Here is a 26,144-nt window from a genome sequence, read left to right as displayed (position 1 = left end):
ATATATATATATATATATATAAATAAAGGTGCTAGAAAAAAAATACATATTATTTTAGTCAAATTTTGACTCTTAAACAAAGAAATGGAGAACTTCATTGTTTTATTGCTTTTGAGATGACCTCTGACATTTCACAAATTGCATAAATTCATTAGTGAATAATGTATTTTTAATTTAATTAAATGCATTTCATTTAAGGTATTTTTCTGACAATAATGAAGAAAAGAAAAAAGTATCATGATAACAATAGTAATATCAATAATACAGTATTAAAAAAAAATAGATGTTTCTTGAATGATTCGCAAAAAGCTGCATTTTCTTTCTAAAATGTGTTAGGCATGTTTTTAAAACATTGTTGTTAAAATAAATTAAGATATTCTAAAGCCAGACGGGATCACCATGATTAATATTTGACTCCATACATACTGCAGCCCAAGGAACTTCCTTGAATAAAGTGTTTTGCAAGGAATTCCATAGAATTAGAGAACAACCCCCCAAAACCTTAGCACCCATAAATTTCGTCATACCTCTTCAGTGTCACACCCTTCCAGAAAGGAGACATGATGTACTAAGTCTGGTTTAGACTTTTACGGTTTGACTCCGTGAGCTGTTAAGATATCAAAAGAACAGAATTTAGGCATTACATGAAAAGCTATGGCATTGAAAATATCAATAATCACTGACAAATCCTGGTAATTCTTGAATCCCATCAGGAATTTACTTAATTTGCCTTTTTAATGTCTAGCCATGACAATACATTTTACAGAACTGCATCGGAATTAATAGATCAGCATAGTGCTGGAAATAAGAATGAGGAAGGTTGCACAGCACAGATCTTAAAATTTCATATGCCTGCAAGTGCATGCAGAACATCTGGCAAAGTCTAGTTGGAACACAGAGAGATCACCTCCTTCTCTGGCTTAGAAAATGGAAGACTGGATTACCTTACTCCTGCATTTGATCTGAATCCAGAATGAACCATTAAAACTCTTTTCACCCTTGTTACTGGGTGTAGGCTATTCACAGTGAACCTGTCTGCTTCTGTAGAGGAGGGAAGCCTCCAGTGGAGATCAAGCGACAAGATGTTACCAAGCCTTGAAAATGCACACTGGCAGAATCAGGGTCCATCTGTAATATAGTATTAGTTGCTTTTTCTTTTAAAAAATATGGTGAATGTCAACCTCTGTTTTAAGGAATAACTTAATGCTTTAAGTAACGACCAAGTATGTAGACAACAAATGATTAAATTTCCTCTCTGTCTTCAGTGATTTAAACAATTTGCCATCTCTTAAGAATCTTCCACTCACTTTCCATAAACAGTTTAAGATGTCCATGTTCTAGTGTGGTGGTGCTGGGATTGAAAGAATGGGAGATAGCTTGCACTCCTCCCTTCCAAAAATAAGTTATTCTGTTTAGGAGAAGCTTCTATTATTCATTTTGCTGTTTAGAAAAAAAAATTCAAGGTCTATATAAAGGAAGCTGCTTTTTTTTTTTTTTTTTTTTTTTTAAGTATGGATTTTATCTCGGTAGAATTCAACCCACCATATACAAGCACCCGTAACTGAGTTAGCCACATGTATGGGCAATTCTACGAATCAGTTGATCTCATCCTAAAGTATATGCTCAAAATAAATCAGAGGATTAAAATCCTAAACCTAAGCATTTTTATCCAAATACTGTAGCAGTCACTGGGGGTAACTTTTTAGATACCACCATTTCTATTCAGCGTATCGAAATTTATGCATGATGAATCTGTTCCTGATGACACTACTCAGGGAATAGGGAATCTTTTGCTGTCTTTTTCATGTGGTAAATCTTGAGCTCATTTCTGCACACTGGGCTTGCCTTAATAATAGTACTAAAAACTGATCCCGAAACATTTCTAAAACAAACAGAGAACCTTCTCTTGACAGGAGGGGTAGCAGTAGATGATGAATTCTGGTCCTCTGTGTAGGATACCTCAACTCCTTAAAAAGAGTATTTGACAACATTTTAAAGTATAAATTAGGGAGAAAGACAGAAGCACTTGTGGTTGGAGAGCAAGAACTAGTCTGTGCAACCAATGTCTTCATTTAGGTTTAAGAAGCCTCTTCAGTATCAAGTTAAATTGAGTTCTAAGGCAGCTCATATATTTTTATGTGTTCTATAAATACCCTGGGCAGCTAATATCCCTATTTCATGACCCCTACTTAAAGCTGAATTTTGTTACCTGATAACTGGTTAATCTTTAAAATAATCAGTATCAATCATGTCAATAGTATATTTCTCAAAGGGCACATCATGGATCAATGTTGACAGTGTTACACATGTGTTCAAGTATAATTCTTCAGTACTAAAACTAGTATCATTCAAATTTTAGTTCTCATCGAAAATACATATTCAATCAGTTTGGAAAGATTTTTTTAAAACCTGTTAGTGTATTGGGTTTGTGTATGGTGGGGTTTTGGTAATGGAGGGAGCTACAGAGGTGACTCCTCTGAGAAGGTGCTTGGAGGCTCCCCTGGCTCCAAGCTGGACCCACCTCTGGCCAAGGCCTAACCAATTAGCAATGATGAGTGGACTTCTGTGATAGCATGTTTAAGAAGGGGAATGTGAGAGGAGGAGGAGTGGTGAGGGAGACACCTATGAAAACACCAAGGTCAGTTGAAGAAAGGAGGTGGAGGATGGGGAGGTGCACTGAAGCAGAGCCCCCCTGCAGCCCGTGGTGAGAGGTCAGGCCGTGCCCCTGCAGCCCATGTGGGCCCACGGTGGAGCAGATGCCCACCTGCAGCCCGTGGAGGACCCCATGGCAGAGCAGGTGGCTGTGCCCAAAGAAAGCCGGGACTCTGTGGGAAGAGCCTACTGGAGCCATCTGTCGCTGGGAGGACTGCAGGTCATGAGAAGGACCCATGTTGAAGCAGTTCATGAAGAGCTGCGGCCCTATGGGAAGGACTCACATCAGAGAACTGTCTCCCATAAGAGAGACCTCACACTGGAGCCGTAGAAGAGTGTGAGGAGTCCTCCTGAGGAGGAAGGAGCGACAGAAACAACAGGTGATGAACTGACCGCAGCCCCCACCCCCTGTTTCCCCTATGCTGTTGGAAGGAAGGAGAGAGAGATATCAGGAGCAAAGCTGAGCCTGAGAAGAAGGGAGGGGTGGGGGGAAGGTGTTTGTAAGGCACGGTTATACTTCTCACTGTTCTGTTCTATTTGAAGTGCTGTTGGTGGTGGTGTTTAAATTAAATTATGTACTTTTTCTTCCCCAATGGTGTCTGTCTCTTGTCAGTGACCATACTGAGTAAATCATCTCTCCCTGTCTTTGTCTCAATTCCCAAGCCTTTTGACTTATTTCTCCTTCCTGTTCCTGAGTGGGAAGGAGTGAGAAAGAGGCCGGTGGTGCTCAGTTGTGCTCTGGGCTTAAACCACACAGTTACAAATTACGTCAATCATGAGCTGCATTATCCCTCTTGGAGCCAGTATCAGGATGAATGGCCTGTAATTGTCCAGGTCATCTCACCTGCCTTTTATATAGAATTAACTTAGTCCTTGGAAAAGTGTTGTAAAACTTTAGCTAAAATCTATTCATATATGATAATTTTAAAAGTCTAGTTTTAGTGGTTGATATTTTATATCCTTCTAGCTGATGTAAGAATCAAGATTATGTTGTTATCACAACGAACATATTTTCTAGAGTTTTTCTGCAAATGTAGGTAGAAATAACAGAATACTTCTACCCATGATTGGTTAATGCTGTTAGCAGTTAAAAAGATGTCACATTTTAAAAAAGAGAAGATAAGTGATTTACTTACATTAAGTACAAACTTTGGACAGCTGGAATTGATCCAACGGATTAAGATCTAAATGGAAGAGGAATCAGCAGCTAATCTATAGCACTGTATTTTAAAACAAAAATAACTGTCTTAATTACCTCAATTTTATTTTAAAGAGGAAAAAGGCCACTTTTCCTTTATTCTCATTAGTACTGAAATGCAACCTAGAAAGTAAAACAAATCCAAACCTATTCTCTATTTGATAGTAAACACCTCCCTCTTCTGGGAATTTCTGTGAAATGCATGGCAATTAAGATTCTGGACACTGCATGATGTGCTATTTAGTTCTCTGTGCACATATCACATAGGAAAGCTGGTCATTAATTCTTTTAAATCTAGTGTGTCATTAGCTTGAGGAAGTATAAAATAATATTTTTTTCTATTTATTCTCCTTGATATTTTTTATCTCCCAAGGACCTAATTTTCTTTGTTACAGAGCTAATCACAGACTGCAAAAACAAGGCAAAAGGAACATATGGGTTTTAGGATTTTTCAGTTATTAGTGACACATTATTAGCGTACTGCAAAATCCTATCCCGTTCATCTTTTAAATTATTAAACACTCTAAGACCAAATGAAAAGGCACTATCTTTTTATCAGATAGCTGCATGCACTGTGTTAAATGGTTGGCCAATTTTTATGAATTATTAATAAACACAGTAATTTAGCTGAAAGAAAGTTCATTGATGTCTAAAGGATTAATAATTACAGTCTGGTAACTAGTCACCCCCTCTCTGTGGAGCAAGTATTCCCAAATTGTACCTAATGACAGCAGGTACATTTTTCAGATCTGTGGTACATATTTCTAGTATGGTGCTCATCAAGTATAAACTGGTTCTTAAACTTATCAGCAACTGCCACAGACAATAATACTATGCTATTATAGATGCTGCTGCCAATCAAATCATCACACGTGTAGTAGTAACACATTATGGGAAACCACTTGTGACTATGTTAATAGGAAGTGCTGCTAAAATGGGAAGAGGCACAGACTTTGTCTAGACATTTAGTACTGACAATCATAAGTTATGGGTGTAATATCTTCTAGCAGAGAAAATTGCAAGATTTATGAAAAAAGTAATTGTGAACAGTTCTCAAGTATATCTTGTAGTAATTTTCATAGAAAATACTGTAGAATCTATCATGAATATAAAAAAGTGCAATTATATCTAACTAAAAATTCCTACTTATGTGTCTGTACACAAACATGTATGTTTACGTACAGACACACACAAAATTCAGTCTGTAAGAAAGCATTTTTCTGTGTGTATAGATATATGAAAAATATGACTATCATGAAAGAAGTTTTATTTGGGAATTTGATGTATGGTATACACAGAGAATGCACACATAGAGAATTTACTGAAATTATACGGATACTGGATTAATCTCTTAAAAAAAAAGATAGTTTACTGACTATGTAAAAAGAAAGTGGTTAAATTGTTTTGTTTCATTCTTCCAATAAATGTAATTATTTTTTTAGCAAATCCTAGCATAAATTATATTTAAAAATATTGTAAATCTCTTTTTCTCTTTAATTAACTTGGAAGAAATATTACTGTGAATACAGTAAAATCTATTTTTGCAAATAATTCTTCTCATTATTATATATTATTATTTACAAAATTTAGGGACAATGTTCACTAAAGAAGAGAGGTTTGGGGGTGGTTCTTTTTTTATAAATTATGATCTATACCAAGAGAAAGGCCAGTATTTCTGAAGCAAGTAACCAAGTTACCATGTTTTGTCAGTGCATGTTGATTAGACTACCTAAACTACATTTTAACAAAAGTTATTTCATGTAAAGAATTCCAGAGCAATCTTTCTAATCACTGAATTAATATTCTTAGCTCTTCCAACTATCATTGTCTTCTCTTAAGTATTTCAGCACTGATTTAAAAAGCCTATATTTGGAAATCTCCTTTGAAACTTTTCTCTGTCACATTTGAATTATCAGTGTTCTTCATCCTCCTCTGACTAGAGAGTGTATTTAAAATCAGTCTCTGAATTCTGGAATTACTTTTGTACCTCATGAACCCTGTAAAAATTCAAAGTAGTTGTCCTCTTTGTGATATTTATAATTATATACACATATATAATACATGTATATACATATTTATGAAGACTACTGCAAACTTATCTGCACTGTGTTTCTTATACCAAACCTATAGCTAGTCAGTTCATAGACTACAAATAAATATATACAATTTATAGGAGAGAATTAAAAGAAGATAAATAGCTTCAGAATCTATTCTAACAATAAAAAAGATTCAAGTATCCAAGTATTTTGTACAGTAAGTGTTCAAATGATTTTTTTTTTTTTTTTAATGGACTGATCACAGAATCACAGAAAGGCTGAGGTCCAAAGGATGATCTGACCCAACACTCCTGCTCAAGCAAACTGCCCAGGCCAGTGTCCAGATGGATTTTGAGTATCTCCAAGGATGGAGACACCACAACCTTGGAAGAGCCGGTTGCCCGTGGTGGGTGTGGCCCAGGCACCCAGCTGGGATGCTTGCTGCAGGTGTGTTTCTACCCCCACCACCTCTCCTGAAATGTCGGTGGTCTCATCACTGCTGCCTGTCAGTTCCTCAGCAGAAATTGCACCACCACCACAAGAAGCACCAAATAAAGAGCTCTTGATCTGGGCTCGTATCAGAACCTGAAGGCTTCTGTTTCCTCAGGACTTATGAGGAAAAAGACTTTCCCTTAGCTTTATCTGAAAGACCATTGTCCCCCATGTTAGTATACTTTATGGTAATATGGGAATAGAAAGAGTATCTTTTATGCAGTATGATTTTAAACAGTGTAGTAATTACAAGACTTCATTATTTCCAAAGTGGGCCAATGTTTTATAACTAAAAAACATAAAATTAGAATGTTACTTATATCCACAATAAACAAACAAGAACAACTAGTAGTGACTCTTCCCTAGGAATTTAAATTGTGTGTTCTTATCATGGATAAAAGCACGATTTGGGGATTTGATTGTGTTTTCACTCTCTGTTTTATTCGTTTAACAGTTAATATTTAAGCAGTCTCTGTGCGGCCCCTAGTGGAGAGACTTCTATACAAAGCATTATTTAAGTGAAAAACCTAGCAATTAGCAATAACTGGGTTCAGCTGATCCACTTTTTTTTTTTTTTTTTTTTTTTTTTCAGATTTATCCACGTAGTCATATTTGCTCTACTGGAAGTAAAGAAAATTGACATATTTGTATTGGGAAGACATCTGTACATCATACAGAATCACATTCTGCTTATAAGAGCATACATCTGGTGGAAGTTCATTGAAGTCTGTGGAGTAAGAGGACAGTAAGCTGCATAACAAAGCACAAAATTCAGGTATTGATTTTTCAAACAATTTCGTTTGCAAAAAAGGAAACTTTTAGTGGATTTTTTTCAGGTTGATGGAGAGGACTTGTCCACCATCAGCACAGCTGTGAGAGTAAGTCTAGCAAAATAAGACATTTTGGCAATAAAATCCTGAAAGGTATTTAAAATATTAATTTACATTTCAAAAGAATTAAGTTTCAGACATTCAAAAGAATTTTTGTAGTACAGCCTAGGTCCACAAAGAGGGAGATATGAGGCAGATATTTTAGGTTTAAGTTCAAAATCTGTCTTCCCCAAATCACTGTACAGCTTTGTAAATTCAGAGTTCTTTAATTCCTCACTTCATTAAAAACAAATTCCCTTGTTCCTTACAACTAAGTCAGATGGCTATAGTGAAATTGTCAAATTTGCTATTATTTCTTCATTCTTGCTGTGGACATAAAACCCATAGATATTTTAAATTTTTAGCTTAAACATCTAATTGCCCCTTCCTTGCTCTCTTTTCCCCAGGAAAAAGTAAAAGGACCTCACTGTGACCCCCAGTTCATCAGTACTTGAAGAACTTACTTGAACCCTGGGAAAACAGAATCAGGTCACTATTCTTGTTCCATGTAGAACAGACACTTGAACCCACCTCTTCCGTTTCCTCCCAAATACTCAGTAGAGTTTCTGTAGTAGGTGTGTAAATAGAGCCAAGAAAAATTATTAAGAGCTGATAGATGACTTATCATGCTTTCTGGAATAGTTTGGCCAGTGCCAGCTAGTGCTTAAACCAGTGTTGAAACACAAGTCCCAGGATGCTGCATGCCAGAAAGTATTTTTAAAAGAACTGTAGGTAAGGCTACCCTATTTTTTGGGAGAAAAAAAATGTTTTGAGGCAGGAAAATAGAAGCACTACTGTGAAGTTTTTCCTCACAGCCAGGTCTTGTTTTTTATAGGGACAGAAGTGTAGTTTATGATATTGCAAAGGTGTTTTTTTAAGTCTCCCTTGTTGATGTTATACCTCCTTGGAATCTCAATATGATACCATCTTGCCATGGAATTTTTCTTACTATTTCCAAGACATATTGAATGTTTAAATGTAACAGGGACATAGCTTCAACTGCATAAATCAGAATATCCTGTATTCTAAGGAAATACCTGTAAAAAAACACTTAATGGTTTGAGTGCAGGTGTAAATTCAAATGTTTGATTCAACTCTAGTGGAATATTGCCTTAAACAGTGTTTTCTACATTCCATGTCTCCAATCTGATTTGTCAAGCAGGTGGAAGAGAACTGTTCAGTCAAGAGTAGGCTTTGATCTATTTTTGAATGGCTAGACATAGGTTCAGCATTTTATACAGGCTGGTTGCTACAGTTCCCCACCACAGCACAGGTTTAGTCTTCTTAGGCTGTAAATGTTTGACTCAACTGGTTTACCATAACTTTCTGAAGTCAAAAGAGACTGATGTCCTGTTAGTATAAGGATTGTTTTCAAATACTGGCAATGGACAAGAGCACCAAGGAAGGAAGGAGTTTTTCATTGATACAGCCAGCCTCTAGGAAAATAAAGGAGTCTCAAAAATATATTTTCACAGGCCTAGGAATAGGGTGGGTTAACAAAGGTTTAAAAGAAAGACACTGATGAAAATGTGTGCAATTACATTTTCATTTTATTCTTCTGTGATAGTTTAAAAGTATCAACCTTTTTCAGTTCTTTCTGATCTAAGTAGACATAGATAAATATAAATAAAAACACAGTGGTTCTTAAATTTAGGAAACCAAAACTTCTTTTAGCCATTCAAAACTGGAGACAGGCTTTTGTTGGTATCAAGTATGTACTTTAAGACTCCGATTTGTTACAGACTTTTTTTTCCCTGATGTGATGTGAAAAGACAAATAATATAAAAAAGCTTAATACAGTGGCTCAGCTCTGAGCACTCTATAATAGTAACTAAATGCAACATTACTTACTTCAAGAAATCCCTGGAGCTTTTAAAATGAGGAAGTGTCCAATCGCCATGATACAACATAGTATGTTTTTTTTTCTATTAATTGTTTCAGAAAAAAAGCCTGCTTTGTCATTATCTGCATAGCTGAGGTCTGAGTTGTTTTATAATGTTGGGTAGCTGCATTTTTTCAGTCTACCCTGTTTATCTTTGATCTAGTATGTGCACTCTGAAAAATGAAGCCTATTAGTACCTAGATTTTACATTGACCCACATTTCTTAATCAATTTTCTCTCCCTCCTAAATTCTGTGCAATAAATGTTTAAGATACTAGTGAATGGGGTTTCAATATACTGAAACATGGCTCTTTTTACTTCCATGCTCGTTTATGTGTAGGACAAAGAAAGGACTTCAGAGCAGTTATGGTTGTCATTTGTAGTAGAGTATAACCTTTTCTAACACAGTAAGTACTATTAGCTGTAGGACAAAACCTAATTTTTCTTAATACAAGGTTGACATTGAATGTTTTATAAGGAAAATAAAACAAAAGAAAATCAATAACAGAATGGCTTCGTTGGAGAGGCATAGGGGGAAAATGATGCATTGTCATTCAGAAATATAAAAACTGAGGGATGTTTTGTGCCACTGTAAATTGAATTCTGGCCAGTCATATGCACCTAGACAGTTTCCTCCTTCTTTCCAATAGCTTAAATTTAAAAAGCTTGTGCGTGTGTGCATATGTGTATTTTTACATATGACTTATATATACACTCCAGATACATTCCCTTATTTTTATTCTTTAATACTGTTATTGGACACCATACCAATGCCTTCATGCATGATCTGTTTTCACTATAAGTCTGTATCACCTTTTGAGAGCGGAATCTTCCCATGCTCCAAGCTAAATGGAAGCCATGTATCTGCATCAGTGTGGTACTAAGCTTGATCCATGAATCAGAAAGATTTATTAGTTTTGACTTAATGCTGCACTATTACTGCAAGCTTAGACAGCTTCAGCGTAGGCAGAGCTCACTTGTAACTTTCTGCAAAAGATCATGTCGACATACTCTTTCATTTTTATACTGCTGCTAAACTACATGCAGTTATATTGCAGTTTTTTGTACTTTTGTATCATATAGTTATCATTTATTCATGCAACCAAAACCTTAGTTGACTGTCTGAGTGATGCTGAAGCAGCATTTAAATTACTGTGTTCTCTTATTTCTAGGTTTTATTTTCAGGGGAACTGGATAATGAGAAATGATAAGAAACTGGTATACACCTTGTTTCACCCTGAGATGAATCTGTGATGCAAGCTGGGACAAACGCTATGCTTAGGAACTCAGAAACACTCAGAGGTTTGTTAACATAAACACATACATAGTAATTTTAATTCTGATGGTCAGATAATGAGGAGATTTTAATACCTTGATACATTGGTGAAATTATAGTACTTAAATTATTCTGATATTATGATTCATGTCGTTCACTTTCAAATTCTATGGCAGATGATTTAGAATTTGAAAATAATGCTTATTCTTTGAAGGTTATGATAGGTATATATCTTTATGTGTGCAAATGAGATTAATTGACCAATATTTCTGTAATTACTCTTTATTGTCTCTAAATGTAATTATATTAAAAATGAAGATTAATTTCAGAATGCCCATATGAACATTTTTAGAAGTATTAAAATTAATAAATCATGAAATTTATACTAGTTCATGTAGATCCCTTCTAAGATGGTGAGAAATATGGACCTTCTGTTACATAGCAATGAAAGAAGACCATAAATTTAGTTCTAGCTGTTTTACAGGAAAAGTAAGTATTGCTAGCACCAGCAATCCAGAGAACACTAATACAAACAGAACTATTCACAGCTGCCACATACCAACTTTAAAACTTCAGTCTCTCTTTCTTATAAGCAGATCCTATAGGTCTCTAGCTTTTCTTTTACAACCTGCATAATTCTTGGACAACAAGTCCAGGTCCTCAGGAGACAGCTGTTTAGAATGCTAAAAGAATAAGAATTTTCTTCAACTTTTCTGTTGTAAGAAAATATGAAGTGTTACAGTATATTGAATTTACTTCTATTGTGTGTATTTACTTGTAGCTATTCAATTCTCCTAATCTCTTCCTTTACTTACAATACAAATAGATACAAATGCTGTGTGTTCATTTCCTTCTCGCGAGATTTATTTTAAAAATAGGTGAGAAATAAAATGAAGATAATTATATATTTTGAGGAATGTACTTTTGACTGTTGAAAGCATGAGTTAAAGCATCATTTAAAAAGATAAAATCCTTAAAGTTTAGGAATTGTTCTGACCAGTGGTATATATCATACTTTCCATTTAAAAAATGACTATGAACTTAACACATAATTTATTTAAATTCATGTAAATATATGAGAACATATACCTTACATACTTTGTGAATGTTTTGAACCAATTCTGTGCTACATCAGTTCAGTCTAATGGATTAAAATACAGAGAACTGTATATCTCAGTTCAGAATAGTGCTACAAAGGAATAGCATGGATGGTGCAATGAGATCAGAGGGCTAGAAAATGGGGTATATTTTTTAAAATTTATACGTTATTTTTTGTTCTTTTCTGGGAGCCATTAAAGACCTTTCAAATTTTTCACTTCTCAAATGGTATTAAATTATTGAAAAAGTCACCTCCAAATGGACCAAGTGGCTTTAAACTTTAGTAGGTATGGCTTTTGTAGGGGATATGGAAAACACAGTACAGTGTGTGTTGTATGATAACTTAAAGGATCAGGGCCACAAGTCCTTGGTGAGTGCTCTAATAAAGATGTCTGTAGAATCTTGTGGATGCCAGTTTGTCTTCAGGCCTGTATAGAAATGAGATTGATCATATATCTTTCTGAATAAAGATTTTCGGGGAAAACTTTTACCACATTCAGAATAATTCTTTAAGGGACACAACTTATAAGACAAAGATTGTCACCTCTGACTTTTACTAAAAATGTAATGTTCAGGCTCAGAAACCTTCAATTTGAAAATTTCAGGGGAATATGTATTTATTCAGAAAGGTTGAGTTGGAACAAACTGACTTTTTTTTAATGGAATATCCACCTGTGAAAAAAATATTTGAGAAATCTAGTTTAAGTGAAATATGCACAATAAAATATTTGTAAAATATCTATGGACATTCTTCTGTTAATTCAGCTATGATTAAAAGCTTCTGGTGTTTATATACAAACACCATTGCACTCATATAAATTTTGAATGTTCTATAAGAATATAAAAATATCAGAAACTGTCCAAAGGAGGTCAAAAAGATGGTGAAAGGACTAGAAAATATGACTTATAAAAGAGCAGCTGAGGATACCATGTTTGTTCTTCTTAGAGGAGACTGGGGGCTGATGTCATTGCTGACTCTCACTTCCTCATAAGGGGGAGCAGAGAAGGAGGTGATAATCTCTTCTTTCTGGTGTCTGGTGCTAAGATGCGAGGGAATGACTTAAAGATGTGCCAGGGAAAGTTCAGGTAGAATATTACGAAAAAGTTCTTCACTGAGAGGATGATCAAGCACTGAAACAAGTTCCCCAGGAAGTGATCATGATCCCAAACCTCTTGGCATTCAAGAAGCATTTGAATAATTCTCTGGATAATTTAAGTTCTAGGTTGCCCTGTGTGGAGTCAGGAGTTGGACTCAGTGACTCATGTAGATCTCTTCCAACTCAGGATATTCTATGAGTCTGTGAGAGAATCATTCACTTATAAATCCCACATTAAAACCATTAGAAGTAAACAAAAAAGAAAACTCAAAACAAACCAAACCAACCAAAAACCAACAAAAAAAAACCCCAAACACTATACATCTTGAGTTAATTTTTCTCTCTCTCTCTTTTTTTTTTTTTTTTTCAAAATAGATTTTTTAGTTGCATGCCAAATGCATTTAAAAACATAATCTTAAGTTACATGCATGGTGCTCAAATATGTGCAGCCATATGTATGTTACCAACATGTATACTGTAAGTCTCTTTGTTCTTATTTTCCAAAAATTCAGCCACAGAGAAGAAAATGATATCAGGATTTGGAATTTTTCTTTTCATTTTTCCAGTTTTCTAATTAGCTCACTGAGTCCTGAACAGCTCACATATGTTGAGTATATGTCAGGGAAAACTGCCTACATATTTTATTTACATACTTAGTACATTACAAAGAATCACTCTTATTAATTGTCTACTGCAGTTATTCCATCTGTGAGTGGATTATATTGTGTTTTGTGAATCTTTAAAATGTAATGTTTGCTCGAAACATAAATTTCCATTATTGTGTATAATGTAATCATAATGAAAAGGGCTGGAGTGTGCTATCAAGCTCAAATAATTACATGGTCTATATGGACTACTGGAAACCATTTATTTTTCAAGATTACAGATATTCATGGGATCATGACATTGCTCAGCATGGCAAAAGAGATGTTAGATTTTAGTGATTAAGTGTGTTTATATTATTATATAGCTTCACTGGCCACTAGGCAGAGGGATGCCTGCCTACTGCAACTGACTCAATTCCTGACTGAATTATTTTTGCTACAGAATGGCAGTATGTCAAAACACTTACAGGAAATGCTTCTGTCTAGGTTCTTAGAAAAACTTAGAGAATAGGTTAATTGTTAAGACTTTTCTTTCAACAGACATGAAACATATCTCAATAGCTGGACTAAAGTCAATCCCCTGTAGATATGTATACCATTTGGTTACAAGAACTGGGTTTGTGGTTGCACAAATACTTTTAAAGACATTAAAATAAGATTTATTTTTCTTCTGCCCCATTTTCTCTTTGTACAAATAAGCAAAGGCTCACTGGGCAAAATGGAACTGATCCAATTAGAAAATAAAATAAATCTACAGTTAAGAGGTGCTTAAGTTCAGAAGGAAACTCTAGATTCAAGTTTCTTTTTTTTTTTTTTTTTTTTTTTTTTTTCCCACTGAAACTATTCCACTTTATGTCAGTCATATTCAAGGGACCATAGTAAAAAAGACTGACTTCTGTTGTCTGACAGCAAAAGCTCTTCTCTGAAAGATAGTGGTGTCACAGTTTAAGCCAAACAACAGTGGGGAGGCTAAATGGACTCTGATACCAAAAGATTTTAATCACAGAAATTATGAATCACATGATTTTACTGTTCTGTAGGAGAGATGATGTAGTGCAGAAGAAAGTTGGGCAGATTCAGGTAAAGACTCCAGCCATGCTTTGTGGAGCTCTGGACCAGGATCTGGGGTCCCTGAAGTTCTCTTCCTGGGTGACCCCAGGCAGTATGATTTACAGAATGCAGCTGAGAGCACCTGATTTTTGATTGTCCTGTTCATATTCGCTTGGCACCTATCAACTGGCTGCCACTGGTGGTCCTGATTTCTCCTTTGGGAAGTTCTGGACAGATTCATAACTTTCACAGTGATTGACAGGCTTCTTACTCTTAAGGTATTCTATTCTGATAATTAAGCTACCTCTTTATCCTACAAGGTTAACTATATTTCATATGTTAACACTATTATTAACTAGATCTACATGCTAACTGCTAAAAGTGGTTCAAGACTTTCTATTGATTAGAAGATTAATCTTTAATGCCTTAAAGACTTTGATATTGATAGTAAGGTTGGGGGGGGTGTGGGGGGTGTGTTCTGCTGCTGTTACATATTTCTTTGTCAGAAACATATAGGAAGAGATTTGGAAGAAAAAAGAGATTTGATATGATACAACAAATATCATTGAAGTGTGACAAGACTGAATTCTGAGCATGGATAATTATTTATGTGTAGTGTGTTGAAAGCTATTTGTCTGGATTCATATTAATGTGGATATGAAATATTACAAAGGCTTTACCATCCTATTATTTTAGAAGTGCTCTACAAGTAACAATAATGTATCTTTAATACAACAGAATTTAAGGAAAAAAAAAAAAAAAAGTGAAAAAGGTCAGAGATCTTTCCATTCTATTGGAAAGAATAATTACAAAATATTTTATTTTACGTACACCTTACATTAAATAAAGTATTCCAACATTACACTGGTTGGCATCCAGATAAGAGTCCCACTAAATATAACAACTGAATGTGCTGAAGCCAGAGCAGTTTGGTAAGGAGAAATGAAAGCAACTTGAAAACACTAACAATAAATTAGTAAGGGACATCTACAACTTATCTGTTTTCAGCATTTCAATTTATACTCACTCTGGCGTATTTCTGATGAGTCTGCACACTCTTCCAAATGTAGTAGGTACCTTAAGTGAAAGAATGATCCAACTGCTATGATACAGAACCATGGGAAAACTTTGAAGCTGGGCTGAGTATTCAAATATTTAGCTATGCAAAATGCATCAGCATTTACTGGCAGTTAGTTTTACTTTTAAACCACCGATCAGCTGAGAGTGTTTGAAATTCAGTTTACTGGGCAACTTGCTTATGAGAAGATACAGTGTATTTCAGGAACAGTGTTTTGATGGCCATTTGGACAAGCAGAATATAATTTCAGAAATGCACTACATACTTCAACCTTCATTTATTTATACTGATAGTACAAATATTGTAATTGTAGTACTTTGGTCTTTGGATTCTGGCAACATAGACTGAAGCTATTAGAAGAATTCAATGGGAGAAGTTTTTATTCGTCTCACCAGTACACTGGCCTTGACCGTAATAGGTGCTTAGTTATGTTCTGAAGATATGAAACATAAAGTTAGAAAGAATTTGAAGAAATAGCTTTTATATGTGTTATGAAAGAGAAAAGTAGAAATAATTATTTAAGATCATAACATGAAAGGATGTGTTATAAAAATGAAGAGATGGCAAGATACAGTCTGAAATACTGAATTCTACAGAATCTCATAAAATACAAGTTTAGGTTTACAGATAATTAAGAGTTCCATATTAATAAATATTTGTGTATAGTAAGAGTTCAGGATATCTTTTAATACATGTTTCATGTTAAAAGTGCACAAGCCAAATAATAGTATAGAAAATGAAATTTACTATCTTTAGCAAAAATTTCTAATAATAATAACAAATAAGCAGACCAATAGAAAATGGCAAATCAGTCTTAAACCAGATTAACCAGTAAGTCACAGCTGTCTACACTGCATCCAGAACATTAAAGAATTTAAAAAGTTATGTGGTTCATTTTTGGTTTGGTTGGGTGTTTTGTGTTTTGTTTTTTTTTGTTTGTTTGTTTGTTTGTTTTTTTAACTTGGCTGTTCCACTAACAAGCATTTTAAATCTTTCTGCATAACTTTAAAATGTCAGTGGTTAATGCTACATCCTAGCAAGTTCCTTAGTATCTAGTCTCAAGGCTGGTTGCTCAAACTGTCATTATGACCCACTGATCAAAATGACCAGAGACAGAAAAATTGCTAAACTTTATTTTGTAGAAAACAGACAAACTGAAGAAGCAAACACAGAACACCCCCAAACAAACCAACAGTTCTGTGAAATAATTTGGTTTGGAAAAACTGAATGTGTTGTTTCCTAAAATAAGCTTTCAAGGAATATAATTGAAAAAGACTTTAGGAAATTATCTAATCCTTTACAACCCCTATGGTAAGATCAATAAAGCACATTTATAACACTCCTAGAATTTTTTCCTCTACGTGTTCTCTAAGACCCCAGACCACTATCAAACATCTGTATTTCATCTTGCTTCTTTAAAGTTATTCATAACTTCTAACATGAATATGTCTTGCTTCAGTTTAAATCTATTCCTTTTTTTTTGCACTGTCCAGCAGAGATATGGAAAATAAATGCTTCCTTTTCTCTTTGCAGCAGTCTTTTACAGATCTGAAAGTTGCTTTTATGTTCCTCCCAAGTCTTCTTTTCTCAAGACTGAATGACATGGATTAACTGAATCTCTTTTCATTCACATTTTATAAAACCTTTTTTCATTCATGATGCCCTTTTTAAATCCCTTTCTAGTCATCTGTATCTGTCCAGAAGTGGCAAATTTAGACGTGATAATCCAGCTCAGGCCTGCTGAAGCCAGGCTGGGAGAAGGCTACTTTCCATGCTTTATACAACGTACATCCAGTATTTTACTTCTTTCTATAACAAATATCCTTTACTAAAATTCAACTAACAGTGAAGAATAGCCCTAGACGACTTCTTTTCCCTGCAGAACAACTACTTTGCATTCACTCCATATTCTATACTTATACAATAGAAATGCAAACTATTGTTAAGTCACAATGATGTAAAACTTAAAACAAGCAACTTCTGAAGCAATTTGGTAGTTGCAGATTTTCTGTGATGTTGTTGTTCCATAATACCTCTTAATAATTTTTGTTATTTACATTCTGAGTTATGAAATAAATTAATGGGGGTTTTTAATTTGTTGTTCTTTCTGTTTGTTTAGTTATTTGAAGACCTCTTCAAAGCTTGATGGTAATAAAGTTCCCCTAGACCTTGAAAGATCTGGTAACAAGGATAGCACAGCTCAAACACTCAAACATTGGGGGTTTTTAATTTTTGAATTGTCATTTTTTTTTATTTAATATTGCAACTTTTTTTTTTTTTTTTTAATGGAAATGGTGTAGTCTCATGTATTCATCAGCCTTGTCAAAACTAATTTTATCCTGCACCTCAATGATAAAACTTATCTATCAAGGTGTGTCAGAGTCTCAGAGTATTTTAAGTTATCTACATATGCCACAAAGCATTAAAGTAAAAACTTAGTCTTTGCTCTAAGGAAGAAAATGTTAAATAAAATCTAAATAAAATAAGTATTATTTATAAAAAAATAAATTTATTTATAAATAAAGTACAAATAAAATAAAAGTTAAGATTTATTTTTTAGGTTAGCTAGTGTAAGTTAGCATGTCTTATTAAAATTGAAGCCTTTTTTTTTTTTTTTTTTTCCCCTTGAGAATTCTAAACAATAACAGTTGGCTATTCATTACCAAGAATTTTAATATTATTAATATTCCATGCTGAAATCAAAAGATCATTTGCAGACTTTGGTATCTGCAGGATGACGTCTTACACAAAATACCTGTTTACATTTATATGGAAATATGACATTCTTGTTCATACTGGAGATTGCTTCTTTACATAAATGACTAGTTCCACTGAAGGTGATGAGTGATTATGTAAGTCAACATTCACCAATGCAAGCAACAATTCCAGAAAACCTTTATGTCAGGTAAGGAGTAAGCTATTATTTACCACACTTAGTAAGAAGGTAGAAACAATGTGGTTAAGTTAAGGGAATTTCTTGTAGTCGTGGAGAGCCAGCTTATGAGACAAAAGTAAAATTAATGTGTTCCTATTCTTTTACTCAATCTATTAAAATATACCTCCATTACTCTATGAACTGGTTCATCAGAGCTTTATGCCTGTAGTTCATTCTAATATATAGCAGACACCATTATAAACTCAAAATTAGCGAATGGTCTTCTATTCCAAGAAACTTCTATAGGGTCAATAAAGCAATACAGCTTATATTCTATTCACAGATGTAATGGGAAAATTAGGGAAAACAGAGATTGATACAAAATATTTATACTTATGATTTCCTAGTAAAACAAATGAACATACCCTATACAGCAGAGTGTATGTTGTGTAGTTTTTAACTGGAAATATTTTCCTCAAAATAAAAATTCATTAGTTAGGTTTTGGAGGATAGGGTTTTTTTTGTTTTTTAATTACAAATATCTTGCAAAGAAATACCACAGCAGCTGAGTAATAACTAGCCCTGAAGATTTAATTACAGTTTTTAACACACTTTTCCTTTTTTGACACTTGATTTTTATTTTTTTTTAATAATAAATCACAGGAAACCTTAAACAAATTGAAGATTTTTTTTTTTAACTGAAAGAAGTATTTTATCCAAATTTATTTCCATAATGCAATTGTAATATTAACTATAATTTCATGAGTGCTGCTTATCAGTCATTACTTGGAGAGATTGGTAGATGTAAAAACTGTAAGTTTAATGAAGATTCCCTAAAGTAAGTGTGTAAAAGGCAGCAATAGATACACACAATAAGTGTAATTTCTTCAAATTCTGTCACACAACAATTGATATTTAAAAAGTAGCACAGAATAAGTATTTTTGTTTGAAATGGGCCGTACTGCAGTTATTTAAAAAACAAATCAAAATGAAGCTGAAAGTACTACTCATCTATAAATAAATATAAAAATGTATTAAAGCAGATTACACCGAGGAGAGACCTGTGAATTTATCATAAATATCCATCACTGTGGAATGAAATCCTTATTTTTTACATTGTGTTTTAGTATTTTTTTTCTATAAAGATCCCGAATGACTAGGAATTTCTGAATTTAATATTGCCGCTATTGGTATAGCTCACAAAGTTAAAAATATTCAAGATACTTTTATGTTCTTTTCTTAATTATTAATACTTTTAAAGAGAATTAATTTATGTACTTATTTCTATATGTAATATATATGTATTCCTTTATTGAGCTATAGAGCACAGAGGTTTTTTCTTTTACACAGATATACCTGTGTAGAAAACCTTTTGAAAGTATAATAACCTATGATACTTATGTCATTGACAAATTTCATATATCTTTGCAGAGAAATAAGGGATTTTTTTCTGCCTTTTAAAATAACTAAATGACTAATACCACACAAAATGGTACTTATTCTTAATAATTTAAATATAATAGTTTAGTCACTTAACTTTTTGCACAAAGAGTGTCTTTAAATGCATTTTCATTATGAATATATTGTTTCATGAAAATTTCTGTAAGTCATGTTTACAGAAAACTGTTTATGTATTCTTAAAAAATCCTCATAAGGTGACATCAACCTTGAAAATTCTGTGTCACAAAGGAAACATAAGGGAAAGTTTTATTTTAAAATTTATTGAGGTTTCATTAACATTGTCCTGGTTCAACTAGGATAGGGTCAAGTTTTCCCCAGCAAAGAGAGAGAGGGAAGGGATCTCCAGCCGGGTTATTCATACCATGCTGATGTCAGGTCCAGGGGCGAAGCCTTTTTACTTTCGCTTTTGGTTTTGGGGGTTGCGACACATGTGGCAGGCTTGTTCCCTGACCGTTTTGCGGTATTTCTCTGTATATCTTTTGTTTTGTTCACTGTTATCGCTGTTTATTGTTGTTATCATTGCCACTGCTGCTATTCAGATTGTTCTATCACTCTGTTGTATTAAATGTCCTCTTATTTCAGCCTGAGGTCTGTGCTTAACTTGCAGCCTGACTGGCTGCAGGTGGGGGAAGGGCAACAGCAACGTGCTCTCATCCCGGCAGGGCTTAAACCTGCACAAACATGGACTATTAAGATAGTCTGGAGGGTTCATATTTTCAGGGCACTACTAGACACTGCCCACTGTTATTTCAGTCAACACAGTACTTTCAACACTAAATGCATATATGCATCCGTATACATTTCATAAAATTGCTAGCAAGTACTATTATTTATATAAATACTCACTGTAAGTGCCAAAAAACCCATAGTATGTTTGTAAAAAAATTAAAATTTGAATGGGAGTGTTTAAAAAAGCCTATATACAGTAGAAAAGTCAAAAGAAGAATCCCCATTTCCTGAAAGCAACTAAGAAGCAGTTATATATGCAGTTTTACATATCTGAATAATTCTGTTGAGGTCTGGTAATTTCTCAGGGACAACTGAAATCGTGACATTGATTCTTTATAGAATAAGGAAATTTAATATTTAGACTGTGTTGAACCAGGAAAAGAAACTGTCACAATCTTCCATTTAAACAAATGGACCTATCATCAATATTATTTGAATGAGTTTAAGAGAATTATGATAATAAACTCCAATGATATTCAAAGCATACTTATCAAAGAGCTAGTTGAAGTTGAAATACTGATCTAAACTCTTTTTTGGTGGTTTTTTTTTTGGTTTGGTTTTTTTTTTTTTTAGTATTCTGTTTTTGGTGAAGAGGTATCTGCTCCTTTAGAGAACTGAAAACCATTGTATATATAGTACAAGATGTCCAAAATCCTTTTTGTTACATAAATCCAGATATACCATATTTACCAGTGGAATTCCATGGAAAGCAAAATCACAGTGTAAGGTTTATATATACTGTTCTTCAAATTTCTTAATGCTCTCATGAACTATGAGAGTTTTCAATAGCTAAAGTTTTGTTGCAGAATTATAATTTTGTTACAGATCATTAATTGTTGTACACTGTAACAAGTCCGTGGTATTGTGGCTTTTTTTTTTTTTTTTTTTTTAATCTATCTGTTGCTTATTTCCTTTTATTATCAAGAATTTTTATGAAGATTAAATATATCCCTTCTCATTCTCAAATCACTGCTTTTTTTTTTTTTTTTCATCACCTATAACTAAGGACTAGCATCAAATCTTCATTTACATGTTGCCTTGAAATGTTTATAGATTTTAATATGCCTCGCCTGGGTATATTTGCTGTGTATAAACACAATCAGTCCCTGTTTCAAATATTATCTTCTTGCATATTTGAGCATTAATGGCTCAATAAAGGAGCTGGATTCTACTCTATGAAGCTTAATTATACTCTTCAAGGATAAGTCTGGGGAAAATCTTGTTTAACATTTCCATCAATGGCCTTGGCACAGAAAACAGAAATGTGCTGATAAAAGATGCTGATGACAGAGAGTCATAGAAAGAGTTCATTATTAAAAAGGAGGTTTAGCATAAAATATGGAAAAAAAAATTACTCTGAAGGCTGAAATAGTTGAGGTAGAAAGAAATTCAACAATACAAAATTCAACGTCAATAACTGTAATTAAAAATTCTGCTGTAAGAATGGATTTGGACATACTCCCTGGTTAGAAGATGACTTTGAAATGCCCCTATGATACAGTCATGTGTCCTGGTTTCAACAAGGATGGAGTTAATTTTCATTGGAGTATTTCATACCATGTGATGTCATGCCCAGGTGGGGAGTGGGTAGCTCTCCAGCTCACTCTGCTCACTGCACACAGTCTGCTCCTCGGGCTGTGTTGCTGCCGTGGGGGGCGCTCGCTGCCTTCAGAGAGCCACTGCTGCATTTTACCCATTTTTCTATTTCTGAGCTCACTATTGTTACTGTTGTTCTCTTGTTATATTTAGTAATTTTTTCCTTGTTATTCAACCCACGAATTCTCTTCTTTTGTCCCTCCCCTGTCTGACCAGAGCCAGGAGGTGAAGGGCCGGCCACATGCAGTCTGGCTGCTGCCTGAGTTCAAACCTCCAAACCATGGAAAAGACAAAACTAAACAACAAAAACATCAAGGTTAGGTATTTCAGAAAGTGATAGGAAAATATTATTAAAGTTGTGCAGAGTCACCTGAAATATGATATGTAGTCATCCATGCTCAAGATTAATTGTGGAGCTGATGTATAGAGGGGTAATTTCTACGATCAGAGGTATGGAAAGCCTGTCTTATTAATGAATCAAGAGCTTGAGTGGTTTGACTTACCATTTAAACACTGAGAAAACATCTGCTGTCCATAAATGTATTGGAGAAATCCAAGGACTAAACACTTTGGAGGAAAAGTAACAATTTACACTAAAATACTTTGTTATTAAAACACTATATCAGCATAAATCACAGATATGTTTAGACTGGGAAATAGAAGCATCTTCCTACTACTAGAACAATCTAGTTTTGTACCTGTTTTCTGGTAGGAGCAGAAGGAACAAAAAAAACTGAAAGGGACAAGAGGTGTATGGAGGGTGTATTCGGGTTTTCTACTACTGGTACCATCAGGAAGATGCAAGATCTCTAGGTAACAGTTAATCTGAACTGCCCATTGTTCTCTTGATATTAGACATGAAAGTGACACCAAAGTCCATCTTATTCGCTGCACCAAGAAGCTAGAAGAAAACCAACTTTATTTTCATTGTGTATGAAAGAACATTTGTTCTGATTTTGACATTTGTATGAAACTGGATGTAATGACCTATCTGCTTCATTCCTGATCTGCAAATATATCAGTTTCTTTTCTTCTCATTGTTTATTTTCCCACAGATGTTAAAAAAATTGTGTTCTAGATTTACACAGGTATAGATTTTTGACCTCAGCTATTCTCTTTATTAAAATTTTTGTTTTCACATATAAAATGCACATACTGAATTTTATGCTAAAATTATGTAGGACATTTATCATCAGCTGTAATATTATCTGGAGTAGCTACTTTTCATGTGACTGGACCTTAAATTTGTTTTAAAAATATCTATTATCGTGCATTTGGGTTTATTTTGTTTGTTTGTTTTTAATGTTTCAAGTATAGATGAGGGGAAAGGTTTTTTCTGTGCTCTAGATAACAGTTTTGTTCATTGGAAGTCAGTCCTCATAACGAAAGGTTGCTGACAAACAAATCCATTTTAAGTGTCTATTAGTGATAAAGGACATGCTACCCCTGAAAGAAAATGACAAAGCACATCTGTTCTCTGTATTTTTAAAGGAACTCATGTACAAAGACTTCTTAACTAAACTGGTACAGCTTAAGTGTTTGTTTTACTTGTGTTATTGTAGTTGATTGAGCTCCAACCCCTTTAATCTTTACGGAGGTCCTCAGCCTAGATAATCTACTTGCTTGAAGCAAAATCTAATATTTACACTAAAAGTGGATTCAGGGTTAGATGATATCACAAAGAGTAAAATACTAAATAACCTACTGCTTAGTGGAACTTTTATTATATTTCCAGATGTTTTATAACTGATATTCACTCTTTTCTGCCTACTATTATAACTGCTTTCTTCTTCATATTTTTCCCTCAAAGCCTTATTATCACTTCAACAGGATTTTATTTTTTTTTAATATTTACACCTTACTGCTTCCTGCAGCCAAACATTCAACAATTTCTGCCTATTTAGACTGCCAGCATGAAGTATATTTATAATATAAAATGCATGTGGTAGATGTTGGGGTTTTCATGGGGTTTTTGTTTGTTTGGTTTTGGTTTTTTGTCAGATGTCTACTTCTGCACATGTTCAGTGGTCACTGATCATTCCAGAAAGTAGATGCTGAACATATGCAGAAAAAACACATGGTCACAGTTAGTTATACAACAGATAGCCAGTTATTGATGCACCATCTGTGCATTACAATTAGTTAATCTCTTTCTTTTAATCTGAAGAGGTTGAAAGGATTATGCCTATGGTCTCCAAAATCCTTAACCACATCAAAGTACTGCAATAATAGACCCATGTGCTGGTTTTGGCTGAGATAGAGTTAATTTTCTTCACAGTAGATACTATGGGCTGTGGTTTGAATTTGTGCTGAAAACAGAGTTGATAATTCAGGTATGTTTTCATTAATACCGAGTAGTGCTTACACAGAGTTAAGACCTTTTTTTCTTCTTACACTACCCCAAGAGTGAGTAGGCTGGGGGTGCAGAAGAAGTTGGGAGGGAACACAGCTGGGACAGCTGACCCCAGTTGACCAAAGGGATATTTCATACCATATGATGTCATGCTCAGCAATAAAGGATGGGGGGGAAGAAAAAGTAAGGGGGGAATGTTCGGAGTAATGGTGTTTGTCTTCCCAAGGAAGATTATGTGTGATGGAGCCCTGCTTTCCTGGAGATGGCTGAACATCTGCCTGACAATGGGAAGTGGTGAATGAATTTCATTGTTTGCTTGACTTGCATGTGTGGCTACTGCTTTAGGTATTAAACTGTCTTTGTCTCAACCCATGTATTTTGTCACTTTTACTCTTCTGATTCTGTCTCCCATCCCATGGGGGGGAAGTGAGTGAGTGGCTGTATGGTGCTTAGTTGCTGTCGGGGGTTAAACCATGACAACCCATATACCCTGCCTTTGTTTCTAGGAAGTGTGCTGTGCTTTGAGCTCAGAGGGCACCTGAGCATCACTCAGCTTCTCACTTCTCACTTCTGCCTTCCCCCTCAGGGCTGAGGCACTGCTTGTTCTCACCTTTCCCCCCAGCACTGAGAAAGAGGGAAGCGAAAGGGCCAGGAAATTGAGAAAAGAACAAGGAGGAATGACCTCATCTTTTAAGGCACAGGCAAAAGACAGAGTTGCTACGGGAAGAAAAAAGAACATAAATTTAATACAGACACTAACAACAACACTTAACAGACAGAGGAGGACAGTGAGAGCATTACCACGTCTGGAAAGCACCTTCCTCCACCTCTCCCTTCTTTCCAGGCTCAGTTTTGCTCCTGATATCTCTACCTCCTCCCTACCAGTGGCTCACTGGTAATGGGGGGTGCAGTCAGTCCTGTTGCTTTTTGCACCTCGGGGGGGGTGGAGGGGGTGGGGTGTGTGTGTGAACATTTGGCATTCCTTCCCTGTTCCAGGCCAGTCCCCCCTCTCGCAGGACACAGTCCACAAACTGTCTCTGACATGAGTCACTCCCACAGGCATGTGGGTCACCCCCACATGTTTCAATCTTTCCAGTGTTGAACTACAATAACAGGGCCTTCTTCCCATGGGTTCTCACCCTTCTTCAGGTGCAGTCATCTGGGTCGATGTGGGACCCCCCACAGGCCACAAATCAGTATCTGCTCCACTGGTGACTCCCATTGGTGTCAGGGAGAGGAAGCTCTGCCATCTCACCACAGGATACAGGGGAGTCTCTGCTCTGGCCCACCTCCCCTCCCTTCCTCCCCTGTTCTTCCACTGACCTTGGTGTTCACACAGATGTTCTCTCAATGCCTCCTCACAACTCCCACCACTCCTTCTATGTTGCCCTTCTTAAAAAAATTATCACAGATGTGCAGGTAATCCGCCGGCCCTGGTAAAAAGATGGGTCTGACTTGGAGCTGGAGGAGCTTCAAGAATCTTTTCTCAGGTGTCACCAGTGGAGCCCCCTCCTCTGCTACTAAAAAAAACCTTGCCACTCACTCATACCAGGACACAGAGTAAATTCCAGCTGAATCTTCAAAACCCCAGATATATCAAGTTCTCTGGATCAGCACTTAGTCTGCAACACAGGCCAGTAGCCAGTAGGATCCCTACTATTGTGAATTTTTTTAAAAGATTCATATTTTTATGCTGCTCAAAAGAAAAAACAAATAATTGCAAAATAAATTATATCGGTATATGATTTCTGCCAATAAACTGACTCCAAATATGATGGCATGTGGAGGTCCTGGTTG

This window comes from Athene cunicularia (assembly GCF_003259725.1).
Source record: "Athene cunicularia isolate RWA chromosome 1 unlocalized genomic scaffold, athCun1 chr1_part1, whole genome shotgun sequence".
NCBI classification, from domain to species: Eukaryota; Metazoa; Chordata; class Aves; order Strigiformes; family Strigidae; genus Athene; species Athene cunicularia.
This window is presented reverse-complemented; position numbering follows the sequence as displayed.